Source organism: Mandrillus leucophaeus, unplaced genomic scaffold (assembly GCF_000951045.1).
Source record: "Mandrillus leucophaeus isolate KB7577 unplaced genomic scaffold, Mleu.le_1.0 Scaffold1356, whole genome shotgun sequence".
Lineage (NCBI taxonomy): Eukaryota > Metazoa > Chordata > Mammalia > Primates > Cercopithecidae > Mandrillus > Mandrillus leucophaeus.
The window spans coordinates 85,248-104,424 of NW_012101317.1; the positions used below are offsets into that span (position 1 = coordinate 85,248).

Consider the following 19,177-nt stretch of genomic DNA (forward strand, 5'->3'; position numbering starts at 1 on the left):
GGTGCTTTCCGTTTTCAGGTGATACAATAGGAATGAAGGTCGCCACGGTGGAGCTGGGTTTGCATGCAGACAATTCTGACCCGGGGTCATGCTCACGTCTCTGTATTATCCAGAATGTGCGGGTGGGTGGAGAGTCCAGCTCAGGGAGACAGATTGGAGAGACAGAAGAATAAGAAGAGAGGGCAGAGTGGATCACTCTGATGGTTCTGGGGCTCCCCTTCCAGGAGAGAAGACGACAAAAATTATGTCACCATCAAGGAAAATATCCAGTCTCTGGCTTAAACCTGAGTATCTCCAGCTCTGGGACAGGTGGCTGGGCAGGGAAGACAAACTAAGCCAAGGACCCAGCTCTGAAGAGTTTCCTCTCATGAGAATTCTGCAGGAGTTTCCCAGACCTCATGGCCACCTCTCATACTTTGCTCTTGTTTTCCCCCCAGGACTGATGAGGGCGTTGTATCTGGTTTCCACTGGGGTCTAGAGAAGTCATCAGAGTGAGTGGAGAATGGGCTTCATAAAGTGGGAGATCTCCAGGATTCTCTCTGGACTCCAAGATACCCAGAGAAGCCGGATGCCGCGTCCCGGAACCCCCTACCCCTGCTCCTCTGTGGGGCCTGACCTTGGGGAGACCTGGGCTGGTGAGGAGAGGATCAGGATGAACTGGGGCTGAGGAGGCAGGAGTGAAAAGGCGACCTTCAGGGCTCAGCAGCTCCCCCGCGCGGCGCCTTGGCCCAGGGCTGGGGTCTGCAGACTCCTCAGGTCATTTCTCCAGGCGCTGATGCCCCACGCCACCCTCCCCAGGTCCCCGTTCCTTTGTCCCCTCCCCAGCTCCTCCCACACAGTAAGAAGCTCTTCAGTGAGGGGCTCCGGGGCCGGGGTGGGACGTGGGAGGGAGCCCGGGAGGCTGGGTCCTTGCGGGGAGGCAGAGCGAGCGCGTCTTGGAGACTAGGAGCCGATGGGGACCCCAGGGGAGTGGGCCGGAGTCCCAGGCTCCCTGCGCCTCTCCCGCCCCCAAAGTGCCCCTTCCCAGGGTCCAGGCCCGGGTTCCCGGGTACTTGGAGACCACCAAACTCCACCTCCACCGCGCGAGCCCTGGAATCCTCAGTGGCGCCTTTGTGGGCGACACGCGGTTTCTGCGCTTCCACAGCCGCAACGAGGATCAGAGCGTGAAGCCGCGGGCGCCGCGGGTGGAGAAGATGGAATAGGACTGTGGGCGCCCTGAGGAAAGCTGTGGATGACCGCAGGGAAGTGTTACTGAGGGCCCTGAGGTTCCTGGGCCGGCACCATCCATGCATGTGTGCCATGTGTTCATGTCTCATTTTCAGTTTTTCATGCCTTATTCTGACCATGCCACATTTTCCCCTCAGTTGAACAGACACGATAGGGGACTCACCCATTCTGGATTGTGACCATCTGCCCTTCAGGAGAGGACAGCAGTGTGGGTGGTACATGGCACCATATTCAAGCTTACATACGTGGCATTTGATGTCGGGACAAGGAAAAATACTGAGGCACTGTGTGCATGTTATTTGTGCAAGAGAACGTAACTCTTTGACCCTGAAATCAGGACAAGGAGTGGAGTGTGTGATAAGGAACACTGAAAACAGCCTCCTGAGAATGCAGTTGGAGTGCTTTTACAAGGTCACAGGTATCTCATGACCCAACCTCAAAAAGCCATCTAGTGGATATTACTAGTTTAACAAGCCCTTTCAGTAAATACTTGGTGGAGGGATGCTGGGGCACTCTCTCAGAAGAGTTGTCCCCCGTCCCGCTCAGCTGGAATTGTCTGAAAACTCATTCTTGGTGTTCAGTGCAAGATATAAGCTTTGCAAGCAGAGTAGAGGTGAAGGAGACCGTACTACCCCCACCCCTGACGTCGTCTTCTCCCACCCCCTGGCTTCCCTCTTCTGCATCAGCACCACTCCTGATTGTCAGAATTTTTAACATAGCTAAACATGAAACACAAGTGCATCTGCATTATGTGTGCGTGCTCTCTCATTTTATTGTATTTGGGGTGAGGTTATTTTAGGGCATGGTCCAGGGTAAATTCCTGTAAGGCCTGGGTGCCCTGCTGTGAGGTCAAAGGGGGATGGGACTAAGACTGCAGAGCCCTGACTCCCCAACTACCTGCCAATTAATTGCCTGCCCTTTGTGGAGGTCTCTTCTGCTTTCCCTGGCCTGAGAGAGGCTGGGGTGTTTCTGATCCTGGGGTTCCTGTGGGGGGCGGTGGGCAGTATTTCCAGGGATGGAGGGTGCAGGGGGCATTGGTGGGAAGCTGGGTGTCTGCTCCCAGGTTCTCTCAGTGCCTCTTCATCTGTTTTGTCAGCTTTTGGATCTTGAGCACCAGTGCCTGGGCCCACCACCCTCTCCTGCCCTTCCAGCAGGGCCTGGTCCAGCTCCAGCTGCTGCTCTAGCAGTTCCTCAGCTTTGGCCAGCTCAGCTGTGCTGGGGGCTCAGGATCCTGGTAAGAGGGAGTGGGGGAGGGAGCATCAGCCAGGGAAGGGGGCTGAGGCCTTAGGAAGGTGTGTTGCAGGGTCTGGCTGCAAGTGAGGAATTCAACCTCCCTTTCTCTTTTTCCAACCCATTAGCTTAAGTCCACCAGTGCCGAGAAGTCCAGGGAACTCCCTGTCTTGGGCATAGGCTTCTGCAGGGCAGGTAGAGATCGCTGGATCAGGGATTATAACTGGATGCCTTCAACAAGGATATGCGGTCACTGGAAAAAGATGACTGACTGTCCCTCCCCACTAAGAAATAATTAACTGTTCGATGAGGAGTTATTCCTGTTCAACAAAATCTCTGGACTGTGCTGCTCTGAAGGGGCTGAGGTCTGAGCTGGGCTAGGGTGGGAAGGAGCTGAGAGCTGGAAATAGGCAAAACGCTGCAGGGGTGAGGGTGGTGAAGGGTGGGATTGAGAGGCTTCCCCCCACTCCTGTGCTGACCCCCTTCACCTCCTCCACTCGCGCCCTTGCAGTGACATGGGAGCTGGCCTTATTTTCCCACTGCCTCTGAAGCTGTTTGCTCTTCCATGCTTGCCTTTGGGCTCTGGGAGTAGCATGTTTAGGAGCCGTGGGGTCCCAGGGACCAGGAGGGCAGGAGGGGAAAGAAACAGCACAGCCAGAGCCAAGGGAGAAGGAGGCAGTGGCAGGTGAGGCAAGGAGCTGTTTGAGCCACTGAGCAGCCACCAGGAGCCGGCTCTCTCCAGGCCTGTCTTCACTTCAGTGCCTGGCCCTGCCCAGAACCCTACTCCCGCTCTGCTCTCAACCTGGCCTCAGACAGGATCTTGAAAAACTCCTATTCCTAATGTGAAAAATGTTTCTACCAGTTTAGGCAGAACTTGCTTTAGAGCACTGGTGCCCAGCCTTCCACAGGTCGTGTCTGTTTTTCTTGACACTGTGTCTTTTTTCATTTATTCTTCTGCGAGGAAGGAATTATATCACTGGTTTGCGGATGAGGAAATTGGCTCAGATGGGTTCATTCAGCACTCACCCACTGGCCAAGTGTCTGCTTGCACCAGCTGTGGGTCACATGTACTCAAGGCTCTATAGCTAACTGGTGGAAAGGCCTGGAGGGCTCATATTCAGGTTCACTTAACTCGAAAACTCATATTGACCTTACTTAAGTACTGATTCCCGCTTTGCAATCCATGCCACAAACTTCATTGTCTTGTTTTAAGAAATTGTCACAGAAGCCTCTAGGAACCACCTCCTGATCAGCCAGCAGTCATCAACATTGAGGCAAGACCCTCCCCCAGCAAAAAGATTAAGATGAGCCGAAGCCTCAGACGATCGTTAGCATTTTTCAGCAATAGAGTAATTTTAAATTAATGTATCTGCATAGTTCTTTTACACATAATGTTATTATACATTTAGTAGGCCACAGTAGAGTATAAATATAATTTTTATATTCACTGGAAAAACAAAAATTTGTGTGACTTGCTTTGTTGCCATGGTCTGTGATCTGAAACCAAATCTGCAGTGTCTCAGATGTATGTCTATAATTTCCCTTTCCCTCTTCTTGCGGCCTAGAATGAACTTGTTTCTGGTCCCTGTCTAGCCCTGCATGCTGTAGGGGTTTGCCTTCTCTGGTAGGTCTGGGAACATTGTATCCCTTGTAACCTTGGCTCCTGGCATATGACACTGGTACCAAGCTCTGTTGGACTAGTGAGCCTCCCCACACACCTCCTGAACTAGAGCAAAAGCTCTGTGCACACACCAAGCATGTGTGAGCCTGTGAGGAGATGCCGCCTTCCTGAAGGGTGTTCTGAAGGGGTTTTCTGTTGTGACTGGAGGACACAGCCATGAGCCCCCGGGCAGAGGTGGCTCAGAAGGAAGTGGATGGCCCCAGTTTTGATCATCTGGGAACAGGAAGATTCTCAGATAAAAACCCATGTTTTAGAAGACAAAACTGCCCAAGAAAGGACAGCAGCTAACCAGTTTGTTATCTGAGACATCGCTGTGCACTGGGAGGGAAGATGGCCTCTGCCATGGGGTAGGGGTCCTGGACCAAGACAAGGAGGCCTTCCTAGGGGGCAGTGATTCTTCGAAGCACCTTTAAATGAGGACAAAGACCTCATGTTCATCATTAGCTGACTGGTACCCACTCAGTGGAAAAAGAAACCAGAACTTTTGCAAAATTTTAGGAGAGGGAGACTGTCCGTCCTGTCTCTTAGTCCTAGGGTTATGCATGACTCATACTTGAATTGCAATGTGTACACAGCTTAAAGTCTTAATTATTAGAATATAAGAGACCCAAACTACTGTTGTTACAGATAAGGTTAAACAACCCACAACCATTTGTAAATTTAAAACAAGATTGGCAGTCATTTAGAAAAACAAAACAAAACAAATGAGACTTTTGCAAGACAATCTAAATGGTACACTACTAACAACCCTTCATGAAAGTGACGTTTCAACCATCTGAGTTTCTGCTTTAAGTTATAGACTCCAAAATGGACTAACTGCCAATAATTTACAGTAGGGAGCCCTAAGCCACAAAGAGAGGTGTCAGGGCAGACCTGAGACCTGGAGGGAGCACATCCCCTCCCTCAGGGTCACGAGTGAATCTTCTAAGCCTGCTCCTCCATCAGACACTCCATCCAGTCATCAGGAGGTCAAGAAAAGTTCCCACAGCACTAAGACCCAACCACCTCACTGTCCTCATCTCCATGGACAGAGCCCAGCTGAGAGCCACCCCTGCTCCTCCTCCCTCGTCTCCCACAGCCTCAGCACCACCGTCTGCCTCGAGTCCACCAGGACCGAGATCCTCCTGTCATTTCCTTGTCTGTGTCAGTCACACTGGGTCCCCCACATACCCTGTACTCACATCCCCACAAGGCTCTGCACACCCCTATTCTGTCTCCCCGACATCCCCAGCCACAGAAATCTTTCCAGTGTACCCCATGGCACTCTCAGTCCACAATCAGCAAAACCTCCACAGCTTCTCTCAGGATATTCCTGCACCTCGCAGCCCCAGCAGCAACCTGAGTCTCCCTGAGGACATGACCCCCTCCAAAGTCCTCCCACATCGGGGAGTTTCCCCAGGGACTTGTACCCCTGGGATCAGAGGTGAGGTGGGGTTCTTGTTCTTGCTCCTCACTGTGGGTCTCAGACCTTTCTGCCTTCCGCCTCCCCAAAACCCCTAAGCTGTCATCAGATTAGGCCCCCATTTCCTCATTGTAACCATTCCCTGTAGGCCCCAGACCATTCCTCTCAATCCTGATGATTGTAGCTGCTGCTTCACTGTCACCCTCTCCAGCAGGGCTGTCTCCTTGACTCGGTGACTTCAACATACGCAGATGTGCTGGGCTGAGTAATGGTCCCCAAAGGTGTCCAGTCTTAATCCTTGGAAGCTGTGAACAGGTTGCATTGCATGGCAAAAGGTACGTTACTCATGTAATGAAGATTAAGGACCTTAAAATAGGGAGACTATCCTGGACTATCTGTGTGGGCCCAATCAAATCACATGAGCCATTAAAAGCAGAGAAACTGCCCTGGCTGGAGTCACATTCTGCAGAGGAGGAAGCAGAGGAGATGTCTGCCCTCCCCCGGCCCAGAGCAGCACAGTCCAGAGTCCTTGAACAGGAACTCCCCCTCATCTAACAGTTAATTATTTCTCAGTGGGGAGAGACAGCTGGTCCTCTCTTTCCAGTGACCCCATGTCTTCGTTCAAAGCATCCAGATACAGCCCCTGAGCCAGGGATCTGTATCTGCCCCCCAGAGGCCTATGCCCAAGACAGATTACTCCCTGGGATTCTCAGTACAGGTGGACTTAAGCTAATGGGCTGGAAAAAGAGAAAGGAAGGTAGAATTCCTCACTTACCACGAGACCTTGCAATACAGGTTCCAAGGGCCTCAGCCCCCTGCCCTGGCTGATGCTCCTCCCCTACTCCCTGTCACCAGGGCCCTGAGCCCCAGACACAGCTGAGCTGGCCCAAGCTGAGGAGTTGCTTGAGCAACAGCTGGAGCTGGAACAGGTCTTCCTGGAAGGGAACGAGTGGGTGGCGGCCCAGGCCCTGGTGCTCAAGATCCAAAAGCTAAAGAAACAGATGAGGAGGCACTGAGAGAGCCTGGGAGGAGAGAGCCTGGGAGGAGACATCCAAGCTTCCCACCAGTGTCCACAGCACCCTCCATCCCTGGAGCTAATGTGCACCACCCCCCAGGAGCCCCAGGATCAGAAACACCCCAGCGTCTCCCAGGCCAGAGAAAGCAGAAGAGACCCCCACAAAGGGCCGGCAATTGGCAAGTAGCGGGGGAGCCAGGGCTCTGCAGTCTTAGTCCCATCCCCCTTTGACCTCACAGCAGGGCACCCAGGCCTTACAGGAATTTACCCTGGACCGTGCCCTAAAATAAACTCACTCCAAATACAATAAAGGGAGAGAACACCCACACATACTGCAGATGCATTTATGTTTCATTTTTAGTGATGTTGAAAATTCTGACAATCAGGAATGGGGTTTCAGGAGTGGTGCTGATGCAGAAGACGGAAGCCAGGGGGTCGGGGAAGAGGATGTCGTGGTGGGGTCAGTAGGGTCTCCTTCATCCCCAACCTGCTGTCCCCTCCTGAAGGGCAGTCACATTCCAGAATGGGTGAGTCCCCTACTATGTCTGTTCAACTGAGGGGAAAATGTGGCATGGTGAGAATAAGGCATGAAAAGGAAGAAGTGAGGCAGGAACACATGGCACACCTGCAGAGGCTGGTGTACTGTATGGATTCAGAGGATGGAGTCGGGAGTGGGGGAAGAGATGTAATATGATGAAAGAAAACAGAGACCCCACATAAAGGTCAGAAAAACATCCCAACACAGCATCAAAGACCAGGGTGCATGAACCAACCAAGGGTCCATTATGCATCAGGTGCCCATGACCTACATGACAGGATTGAAGACAAACATACTAAGGAACTAGGAGGACCTAAAGGGTTTCATGAGATCAGCACTCACTATGGTGGAGACGTCTGTCTCATCAGGCAACTCAGTATCACTGACCTCAAAGCAACGCTGCCCATACTGAAGATCCTGGCATCATTGTCACCTGACACAAACATGATGACCAAGCCCTGTGCCACCTGGAAGGAGACAGAGGGCAGGACTAGAAGACCCCAAAGAGGGAAGACTCCCAGAGGGAGGGATGAGGATGTAAAGTGTGAAAAGATACAGAGAGTAAGGAGGTGGGAGAGTGGGTGTCCCTCTGGGTGTGGGGCTCACCTGATGCAGGTAGGTCTCAGAATCCTCTTGCATGTCATAGGTAAAGGCAATGCTCATTTGCTCCCTGTCCATGGCTCAGCCAAATCAGTTGGTAGTCAACAAATTGGTCTTATCTTTTGGGGTCATTCTCCAGCAAGTGCAGAACTGTAAAAAAATTTAGTCACCCGAGGTGCATTCCTTGGCTTCCTGGCCAGTTTTCCCAAGGCCTCTACTGCCACCATGCACCCTGAGTGCCCTCCACACTCTCCAAGTGTCCAGATGGGTGTGAGGAATAAAGGCCAGGAATACCTATTGGATGGTGGTTTGAGGTGCCTTTTTCCACCTCTACAAGCGGCAAAGTGTGGATTCATAAACTGGCATTGAAGAGATCACTGCCCTTTGTGAACAGTTGTTTGGTCACCCACAGTCATGGCTGAGCCCTGAGAAGGAAGATAAACTTGTCTAGAAAAAGTAATTGTCCTGACTCTTAAATAGACTTTCTGGTCTGCGTTTTATTTCAAGTGTCTGGGAAGGGAGAGAGTGTGAGGTTCAGGAGAGAAGGAGAGGTCTGTTTCGATGCCTTGACACAGCACAAAGAAATCTCCCCTCCTCCCCCACATCTCCCTGTCAGTTCTCAGTGAGGGACAGATTCACAGCAATACAGAAAGGGCTGGGAAGAGATGGGGGACATCTGGGGCCAGTGTTCAGGGGTTGACCCTGTTGGGGACACCTGCTTGCAGAGTTAGAGCCCACATGTGATGGTGTAGCGCTGAAGGGTGATATCAGGGAGGAGATGGAGAGTGCTTTGTGGTTTCCTGATTATGAAGAGTAGAGGTCAGCCTGCTTCTTGGGTGAAGTGACTGCTGGGGAGATTGGATTGAATTAATGAAGAATAAATGAACAGGGAATGAGGATGAGTAAAGCAAGCATCAGTATCTCCTGCCATCAGTTCAGACTGATTGGGGAAGTGGGATAGTTACTGGCCCTGTTGCGTGGTTCCTCCTAACTTCCTGGTCTTGGGGGCACAGGTGGGTGGGGCTGTTCTTGGTCAGGGCAGCCTCAGCTCCACCCAGGTAAGGCAGTGGAGGCAGAGAGAGTTAGGGGAGCACCTGTGAAACAGACCAAGGCAGGGTGGGAGCCCTCTGTGCAGCAGGAGTGGATGCAGGACCTGCCTGGAAGCAAGAGGATGAGGGAACCTAGCTGGGACCTGTTTCCTGCCTGCCTGTGTTCACAGGGTAACCAGTAAGGGAGCTGGGGTAGGGAATTTGTTCATAAGCTATCTATCCAGAGATGTGTTTATAGGCATATTTGTTCATGTTTATATTCAGATTTGTTGTCACACAGACATTTGTCCATGCATGTTTAAGTTACTTTATGTTTAAGTTACTTTAGAATGGCTCAGTCACAAAATCTTAATCTCTTCATTCCTGCTGCCTCTCTCTCTACACACACACACACACACACACACTATACAACATATCTACCTGTATCTACAAAAAGAGATATTACTTTATTTTACAATTTTTAGATTCGTATGTATTCATGGGGCACAGGTGCAGTTTTGCTACACTGCTATATTGGGTTGCAGTAAAGTCGGGGCCTTCAGTGCATCCGTCACTGCAGACAGATACATTGTACCCAACAAGAAAACCCCTCTGTTATACACCCACCGCCAGCCACCCTTACCCTTCTGAGTCTCTATTGTCTATCATTCCACATGCTGCTCTCATGTATAGAAAGAGATATTAATCAAATATATCAGAGTGATAACTTGAATTTTACTGCACTATTCTTTCCGCTTCTTGGCACATTTGAAAATTTGTACAATTACAAGTTGGAAGAATGAGGGAAAAAAGAGAGAGAGAGAGAGAGCGCTGAGTTGGAATAGGTTAGGGGTTGTGTCCCACTAGGAACCATAATTGATCTTTGCCATTTTGAAGGTGTGTCCCCTGAGCTGCCTTCAGAGAGTCCAGGAGGGAAACCTGTTTTCACAGTAATACCAAGATGCCATCTGCCTATTTCATTATGTTGACTTTTCCAGGAATGCTGCAAATGCCATGGTAGGTAACACACCCAGCACCTCGGCAGAACCAAGGCAGTATCATCAAATTACATTCCCACTTAAGAATGTCTTTGATGGAGCAGTAAAAAATTTATGTTCATTAAATTTTGATCCTTGAGTACATGTCTTTAATATTCTTTGTTTGAAAATGGCAAATATGCATAACACGCTTATTGCACAGATAAGCAGGATGGTAGCCTTGAGAAAGGGCACTTGTTTGACTCAGTTATGAATTTAAACAGCAGATCTCACTCACCCACAGAAAGACAATTGCATTATTTCCAGTTTGGGGGTATTATGAATAAAGCTGCAAGAGTATTTGTGTACAGGTTTTTCATGAACATTAAGTTGTCCCAGTCTATGGGCTGTCTTCTCATTTTCTTGATGTCTTTGGAGAGCTGGAGTTTTAAATTTTAACTAAATCCAATTTCTCTCTCTCTCTCTCTATTTGTAGATCATGCTTTTGTTATTTTATCTAAGAATCTTTTGCCTAACTACCCAAAGTCACAACAATTTTCTCCTGTATTTTCTTTTAGAAATTGTATAGTTTTGCCGGGCATGGTGGCTCATGCCTGTAATCCCAACACTTTGGGATGCTGAGACAGTTGGATCACGAGGTCAGAAGATCGAGACCATCCTGGCTAACGCGGTAAACCCCACTTCTACTAAAAACACAAAAAATTAGCCGGGCGTGGTGGTACTCGCCTGTAGTCCCAGCTACTCAGGAGGCTGCGGCGGAAGAATCTCTTGAACCCGGGAGGTGGAGGATGCAGTGAGCCGAGATCGCACCACTGCACTTTAGCCTGGTGACAGAGTGAGACTCCATCTCAAAAAAAAAAAAAAAGGAGAGAAATTTTACAGTTTTAACTCATCAATTTTAGCTGGTTAGTTCTCTAATTTGTTTGAGCTGATATTTTATGTGGTGTTAAATGTAACATTGTATCTATGCAACTTCATTGAAAATCAATTGACAAAAAATGTAAGAATATTTTTCTTGATTCTCACTTCTGTTCATTGATCTCTGTGTCTCTCAGTTTCACACTGTCTGGATTATTGTAGTTTTATATGACAATCCATTTTTTTTTTCAAATTTGTGTTGGCTCTTCTGCATCCTCTGCATTTTCACATACATTTTTAGCATTATCTTGTCAATTTTCTATAAAATCCCTGCTGCGATTTTGATAGGGATTGTGTTGAACCTATAGATCTACTGCGGGAGAACTGCCATCTTAACAGTATTATTGAGCTTTCCAACTCGCATTTCTCCATTTATTTAGACCTTTTTTTATTTTCAGTGAACAAACACTGCTCTCTTCCTAAATTTATTCCTATTTTGCTCTTTTTGTAACCAGTGTGATAGGAAAGGTGAGATTTTCATTGCTTGTATAGAGAAATATGTTAATAATTATTTTTTATATTGATTTGATACCTTATGGGGCCTTCTGGATTTATTTCTTAATACTTAGTGCTAGCAGGCTTTTATCTGCTTGTGAATTCTATAGACAAGGTCATGTTATCTGTGAATAGAGTTTTATGTTTTCCTTTTTATCTGGATGCCTTTAATTTTTAATTTTCTGCCTTATTGCACTGGCTACAATCTCCAGTACAATGTTAAATAGAAGTGATGGGATTGGACATACTTGCATTGATCCCCATCTTAGGAGAAGGCGTTCAGTCTTCAATCTTTCTTCATTAAGCTTGATTTTAGCTGTGGGTTTTTTACAGATGCCCTTTATCAGAGTGAGGAAGGTCCCCTCCATTCCTATTTTGTTGAAACTTATGAACATGAGTGGTGGTAACACTTTTGTCAACAGTTTCTTCTGCATACTTTGAGATAATTTTGTCTTTTATTTCATTAATACACTGCATTCCATGAGTTGATTTTCAAATGTTAATCCAACCTTATATTCCTGGGATGAATCCCATTGGTCATGGAGTGTAATTCCTTTTTATGTGGTGTTGTATCATCTGCCAATGTTTGCTAAGGATGTTTTCACTTATGTTTATTGGTGATACTGGTCTGTGGTATTCTTTTCCTGTGAGTCTTGCTGTGACTTTGATACGAGGGTAATGCCAGTTCTGTAAATGAGCTGGAAAGTCTTCCCTCCACTCTTCTTGTCTGAAAGAGCTTTCAAAATAGTTGATAGAATTCACCAGTGAAGATATCTGGGCTTTGGCATTTCTTTTTGAGAAAGTTTTTAAATTACTAACTTAGTGTACAGTTCAGGTTTTCTGGCTATTTTTTAGTCAGTTTTGGCAGTTTCTATCTTTCTAATAATCCGTCCTTTTTATCTAAGTGGTCTAACTTATTGGCTTCAGGTTTTTCAGAGTGTTCACTTATAATGCTTTTTGACTTCGTAAGGATCATTAGTAATAATATCTCTTTTGTTCACAATTTTGCTAATTTATCTCATTTCTCATAATGTCTGTTTTGACTGTTAGTCAAGAAAACAGGCAGAGGCAGCAGGTGGCTCTGTGACAGAGTCCCTAATGGGAAGGCTTTGATCATATGTAGCTGGCAAGCCAGACTGATGCCAGCAACCCCAAAGGAGCTGCCAGTGAATCTTGACAGGAAAGTCACTGACTCTGGATTGTGCTATGCTCAACCAGGGGAAGATGTCAGTACTTCAAGGGCTGTGAAAGAACCGGAAAAGGAGAGATTGGACAAATCTGAACTGCTGAGTTCCATTTCTTTACACAAGAAAGCACACTTTACAGCCTCAAACTGCCAACAATGCACAAGGAGATGTCCGCCTCAGAAGAAAACTTTGATAGAAAATTGAAACAGTCAATTAAAACATTGGTTGTCTAAAAACTGCCAAAATAATTGTTGGGCAATAGAAACATGAAGGACTGGCTTTTATATCTCCATGAATGCGCTCACTGTCAACATGGGTGGAGCTGCAAGAGTGACTCCACTAGGTAGCTCCCTCTCTTTGTCCTGATGGATCAGGATGATGCTGTTATGACTGTACATACAATTCTTCCTAAGGGGAGACGATGCTGGAATAATGACTACACTTCACCTCAAATTTCTTTTTTTATATGTGATGCCATGGTATCAGGAATAGGGATGTAAATAAAAGTGCCAGAAACAGGAATTATCCCTAAGCCAAAAACCATAACTATACTTTTACACCTTTATGTAAGAATTCTCAAGCATTCATTTCACCTGGCAAAGTTAGTATTAACAGTAAGTAGAGCTACTGGTGGTCAGATAGCCCCCACTAGTTCCTTACCTATGTAACCTACCCTCTATGATCAAGAGTAGACTTAGGGAAGACATTCTAGAATACTACTGCTGCCTGCGGTCTAGACCAGCACAGCAGACAAACCAAATGTCACTTCCAAACCTGGAAAAGACTGATATAAAGGGACAGAGGGAGGAATAGTGGCTGAGGGTAAGTGAATAAGTCAAAGGGTTATATGAGGAAAATTCAATATTAGTTTAACTCCTCAAAGATGGTGTGAGCAAAACAGATATTTTCTCTTACGTCAATTATACTGGATGCCTAAAAGTGTGAAGCCATATGTCCCTGAGACCATTCTTGTTTTTGGAACTTGGTAAGATTGAGTGGTGTCTGCAAACCTGAGTGACGTCATTCTGGGAGACATATTCTTACAAGAGGATGGTGAACTGTTCTAATTTTGAATGACTGAAGGAGAGTCTGATAACATGACAATACCTCTTTACTGTTATAATCCTTTTTCCTATAAAAGATATGTAGTCAAAGAAAAGCGGGTAATCTGAAGTATAACAAAAACATTTAGTCTTTGTCCCTGGTTTCTTCTAAAAACCTTAGACTCTTGAGTGATAAGAGTGTCTTTAGAGTACTGATGAGAAAACTCTTGTCTGAGCAGATCCTGGATATCTTGAGAATGGGGGCTGGCTGCCAGAGACACATACCTGTGATGAGAAAGTTGTCTTATTCCATATTATGTTGCTATAAAGAAATGTCTGAGACTGACTAATTTATATAAACAAGATTCATGTGACTCAGGATTCTGATGGCTGGAAATGTTTGAGCATCTAATGAGGGCCTCAGGCTGCTTCCACTCATGGCAGAAGGCAAAGGGGAACTGATATGTGCAGAGATCACACGGTAACAGAGGAACAGAGAGAGTAGCAATTTGCCAGGCTTTTTTTAACAACTAGTTCTCATGGAAAATAATAGAGCAACAATTCATGCACTCCATAGAGAGGGCAGTATCTCTCTATTCAAAAAATATTGGTTCCCATGACTCAAACGCCACCCATTAGGCCCCACGTCCCACAATGGGCATCAGATTTTAACATGAGGTATCGGGGGATAAATATTTATATCACTGCATCCTGTCCCTAGTCAGTCAAAGCTCGTGTGCTTCTCGCATTGCAAAATACAATAATTTTCTCCCAATTGTCCCAAATGTGTTAGGTTGTCCAGCATCAACTCAAAATTCCAGAGTCTCGTCTAAGATTCAAGGTAAGTTCTTAAAGCTTTGAGCCTACAAAATTTAGAAAAATGTCATTTACTTCCAAAATATTAATACAAAAGTGGAAGAGACATTTCTTACACATTTCCATTCCAAAAGGTATAAATGGGCCAAAAGAAATGAATGCAGTTTCCTCACAAGTTTGAAACTCATCATGGCAGACATTAAAAACTTAAAGCTCTAAAATAATCTCCTTTGACTCTACATTTTGAATCCTGAGCACATTGGCTGGTGCATGTGCTAGACTCATAATGCCATTTGCAGCCTCACATTTATGGCTTTGCTGAACATAACCCATATAGCTGCTCTCATGGGTGAAAACTGAATGCCTATGGCTTTTCCAGGCTGAGGTTGCACATTGCCAGTGGCTCTACAATTTAGTAGTCCTGGCAGGGGTTCTGCTGCTGCAGCTCCACTAGGAATTGTCCCGGGTATTAAATTTCTCCTTTAAATATCAGTTCTGGTTTATTTGCTCACACATATGTGCATAGGCTATTACAAGTAGCCAGGCCAAATCTTGAATACTATGCTGCTTAGAAATTTCTTTTGTCAGATACCCTTAATCATCACTCTCAAGTTTAAAGTTCCACAGATCCCCAGGGAGGGGGCAGAATGCATCCAAGTTCTTTGCCAATGCATGACAAGTGACCTTTACTCTAGGCCCCAGTAAGTTTCTCGTCTCCATCTAAGACCTCATCAGTCTGGACTCTATTGTCCATATCACTATCAGCATTTTGGTCACAACAACTTAACAAATCTCCACAACGTTCCAAATTTCCACTCATTTTCTTGTCTTCTCAACTCTCCAAACTCTTCCAACTTCTGCCTGTTACCCAGTTCCAAAGACATTTTCACATTTTCAGCTTCCTTTATAGTAATACACAAATCCTGGTGCCAACTTTCTGAATTAGTTGATTCTCACACTTTTATAAAGAAATACCACAGAGCTGGTAATTTATAAAGAGGTTTAAATTGGCCCATGATTCTGCAGGCCATACAAGAGTATGATTCTGGCATCTGCTTAACTTTTGAGAGGGCCTCAGAAAACTTTCAAGCATGCTGAAAGGTTAAGGGGAAGCAGGCATGACTGACTTGCCTGGAGCAGGAGGGAGAGAGAGCAGGGAGGTGCCACACACTTTCGAACACCAGATCTTGTAAGAACTATCACAAGAGCGGCATCAAAGAGATGACTCGAAACCATTCATGGAGAATCCACCCCCATAAGCCAATCACATCCCATCAAGCGCCACCTCCAACATTAGGGATTACAAGTGGACATGGGATTTGAGTGGGGACAGAGATCCAAACGATACCAGGGGTCATAGTGGACATGAGGGTGGGCTGGTCTCCCTGCTTCTCACCTGTCACCAGGGACACAGACACATTCAGACGCCTTGACAGAAAGAGAAGTCAGAGGCCCTTGAAGTCTCAAAGAGGAGCCATGAACAAATCTTGCATCTCAGTCCCTCACAAGGCAGTCTTAGAAAAAAAATAGTCGTGAACAAATTCAAGTCAGTCATGGTAAGTGGTGACACTGAACAGTCCAACACATTGAAAAATTCCAAATCAAAGAAGCTCCAGAACCCAGTTGTGTCCCATCTACCCCAACTCCTCCTTCACTTCAGGCCCTCTAAGGTGTCACTTTTACAAGCCTTGAGGGACACATCAGAGCCCTTGGTACTGTCCCTGTTCGGGGTGGAACAAAAACAAAATCTGGTCAGAGCTCACAGGTGATGTGACTAAAGGAGGAATTGTGGGGTGGCCAAGCTCCCCCATGGGCTCCTGTGTACAGTATCCCAAGGATCTCAGGGATCACTCTCCCACCCCTAGCACACTTACATGAAGCCTGACCACGGCTGTCATCTGTGGAAAGAAAACAAACTGTGAGAGGCCAGGGAGGAGGCAGGGCCGTGAGATCCCAGAGGAGTTTCCAGAACTGTGACTGCAGACCCAGGTCAGGATCAGGAAACCCGAGGGAAAAGGATGTGTTGAAGCTGGACCAATTGTCCTCCTGAGGTCTCTCCTTAGCAGCGAACTTCCCCTGACTTGTGACTGCAGAGAGTCAGGTTCCCATGACCACAATCAAGGTGATATATTTGTCCTTCAATATCACAGGTACTTTACAAAAGAGTAAGAGTTGACACGGCATCTGAACTGGGTAAATGTGCACGGAGATGGTGCCTCACAACTGGCAGGAAATGAGCCAGCTTCCATCTGGGCTTGAAATCCAGCAATGGAGGAAGAAAACTTGGAGCTCAACTCTTTCCTACCTGGGCTCTAGTTCTTCCACATCACAGCAGTGACCACAGCTCCGGGGACAACAGCACCAAGAACAACCAGGACAGTAATGATGCCCACGATGGGGAATGTGGGCTGGGAGGATGGCCCTGAGAAAGGAGGTGAATGTGAGGGGCCCTGACACTCAGGCCTCAGTCCTGACCCTGGTGAAGGGCTCCAGAAGGGCTTCTGCTTACCCTGGGAAGAGACATGACCCCTCATTCGTCTCCTTACCCCATCTCAGGGTGAGGGGCTCTGGCAGCTCCTCAGGCTGCACATGGCATGTGTATCTCTACTTCCCCCTAGAAGACACCACCACAGTTGCCTACTTCTGGAAGTTTCTGTACCCTGCAGGTCTGGTCCCCAGAAGTGTGCATCCTAAATTTGGTCCTCTCCATTCCTCTGTTGGGTCATTGTGATCTCCACAGGGTAGAAGCCCAGAGCCCAGCACCTCAGGGTGGCCTCATGGTCTGAGATGGGGTGGTGGGTCACACGTGTCTTTGGGGGATCTGAGGGGAAGAATCAAAAAAAATCAGGCACTTTGCATTCCCCATGAGACACGCCAGCAGCACCCGTATGACCATCCTGAGAATGGATGGGACACCCCGGGTGGGGAAGGGAGCATAGAACTCAGACACCATCCTGGACAAAGGCAGTGTCCAGGATAATCTCCTATTCCTTGGAAAGTTCTAGTCTCTAAGGCAGGAACAGAGATTTCTGGCCCTGGCCTGAGTGGAGGCCGAGGGACTCAGAAGAGCTGGAATCAGACCAACAGATACACATTGAGTGTGAGGCAGATAACAAAGGCTGAGAGGAAAATTCCTGGTGCCCCAGGCTGCTGCGGGGTCAAAGGGGACAGCTGATCAGTATTCCAGGGATTGTTTCCCTCCTTTCCCTCAGAGACTTCATTCCTTAATTGTCCCAGAGTGCAGGGCGGGCCCTCAGTCATTCTCTGGTATGGGATCTGAAACCCAGGAGGAATCTTTTCCTCAGGACAAGAGGGAGAGGGATGTTTTAGCGTTGGTCCCATTTTCCTCCCCTTCTTTTGGAAAGTGGGTCGGGGAGATCTGCAGGAGATCAGGGAGGTACCCCGTGGCCCCTGGTACCTGCGCACTGCAGCTTCTCCTTCCCATTCTTAAGGCCTTTGCTGAGCCGCTCCGGCCACCTTCCCTGCGGGTAGGTTTTCAGCAGCTCTGCATGTTCCTCCGCCAGGGCATCTGAGCCGCCTTGTCCTCTGGGGTCCAAGAGCGCAGTTCCTGGTTTAGGACAAGGTAACTGGCGCCGTCGTAGGTTATGTTCATACTCGCGGAGGAGGCTCCAGTCCGGGTCCAGGTCGCACCTGTGTATCCATTGGAGGGTGTAAGAACGTGTCCCCGGGTGGGTGACAGCCCAGGCCGCTGAGCCCCGCCTCTACCTCGACCAACCGCCAGGGATTTGGGCCTGAACTGAAAATAGAATCGGGTGTGGGCGCTTGGGGCTCCTGTCGGGACGAGGGTCTCCGCGGCTCCTGCAACCTCGGGGTGGGTCTCCGATTGTGCTACAGTGGGTAGCACTCACAAAGCTAAGTTTTACTTTCCCAGACTATGTATCTGTAACTCTGGTCTGTTGTATTTTTAAGCTATCTTTACTTCATAGTCCTGAGTTTGTGTGTGAGTCCAGGACATCACGAGTCCAGGACATCACAAGACAAAGCACAATGTGTTGCCATATATTGCAACCGGGAGCCTGTACAGAATTTAATCACCTCAAAATTGCAAGTGCTCAATGCAGCCAAAGTGCCCTTCACCAGTGCTCATGAACTGCCTTTGTTTATTTATTTGTTTATTTATTTCTAGGCAGGGTGTCACTCTGTTACCCTGGCTGGAGTACAGTGGCACGCTCATGACTCACTGAAGCCTCGACCTCCTGGGATCATGCTACCAATGCTCCTCCCTCAACCTCCCAAGTAACTGGCGCCACAGGCTTGTGCCACCACTCCCGGCTAATTTTTCTAAAAAATTATTTGTAGAGATGCGGTCTCCCTATGTTGCTATGGCTGGTCCTGAACTCCTGGGCTCAAGTAATCCTCAGCCTCCCAAAATGCTGGTATTACAGGCATGAGCCACAGTGGCTGACCATGCACCTGCCTATTTTTATGAATTATTCACATCTAAGCTATGTGCAGGTTTTATTGGGACACTTGGTATTCTTTTTTAACCTGTTTAACACAGGGAGTTAATTAGTTTTTACACAGTCCCACAGAATGTATTAAAGACCAAGGTGCAAGTAACACTGTGCCAAGTTCTGCGGATAAATGCATTAAAAATCTATAAAACACTATGTTTAAATCTGAGAATTCCACTGCTTTAGAATTCTTTCTCTCTCTTCCTTTACCTCACCTCCTGCTTCTCCAGCCCTTCTCTCTGTCCCTGTCATCCCTCAGGCTCTCATTTCCCCTTAGTATCTACCAACCTCTCACTACTGAATTGTGGCCCTTGCTCTGTCCCCTCTCCTGCTGCTCATGACTGTTCTGCCCACAGTGGTCAGCAATCCTGCTGATGTGAGTCAGATTGTGTCATTTCTTCACTTAATACCCTCCAATGGCTCCATCTCACTCTCAAGAAGCCTCTAGAATGGAAAGCACAAGCACAGGGTCTTTGGGTTGTTTTGATCAAAGTTGTGTCTACAGAATATAAAAGCATATGTGC

The 19,177-nt window shown here is 47.4% G+C and overlaps 1 pseudogene across 1 annotated transcript in view; it reads right to left on the reverse strand.

Annotated features, from left to right (window-relative positions):
• The window catches only part of LOC105534484, a 100,927-nt pseudogene extending 82,022 nt beyond the window's left edge, over window positions 1-18,905 (reverse strand). The window contains exons 1-3 of the transcript XR_001005284.1: window positions 18,869-18,905; window positions 17,597-18,027; window positions 16,942-16,999 (exon numbers count right to left, since the gene is read on the reverse strand). The product of XR_001005284.1 is annotated as an HLA class I histocompatibility antigen, A-11 alpha chain-like (transcript). The remainder of the gene's footprint in view (window positions 1-16,941; window positions 17,000-17,596; window positions 18,028-18,868) is intronic.
• Between the last annotated feature and the right edge of the window lie 272 nt (window positions 18,906-19,177).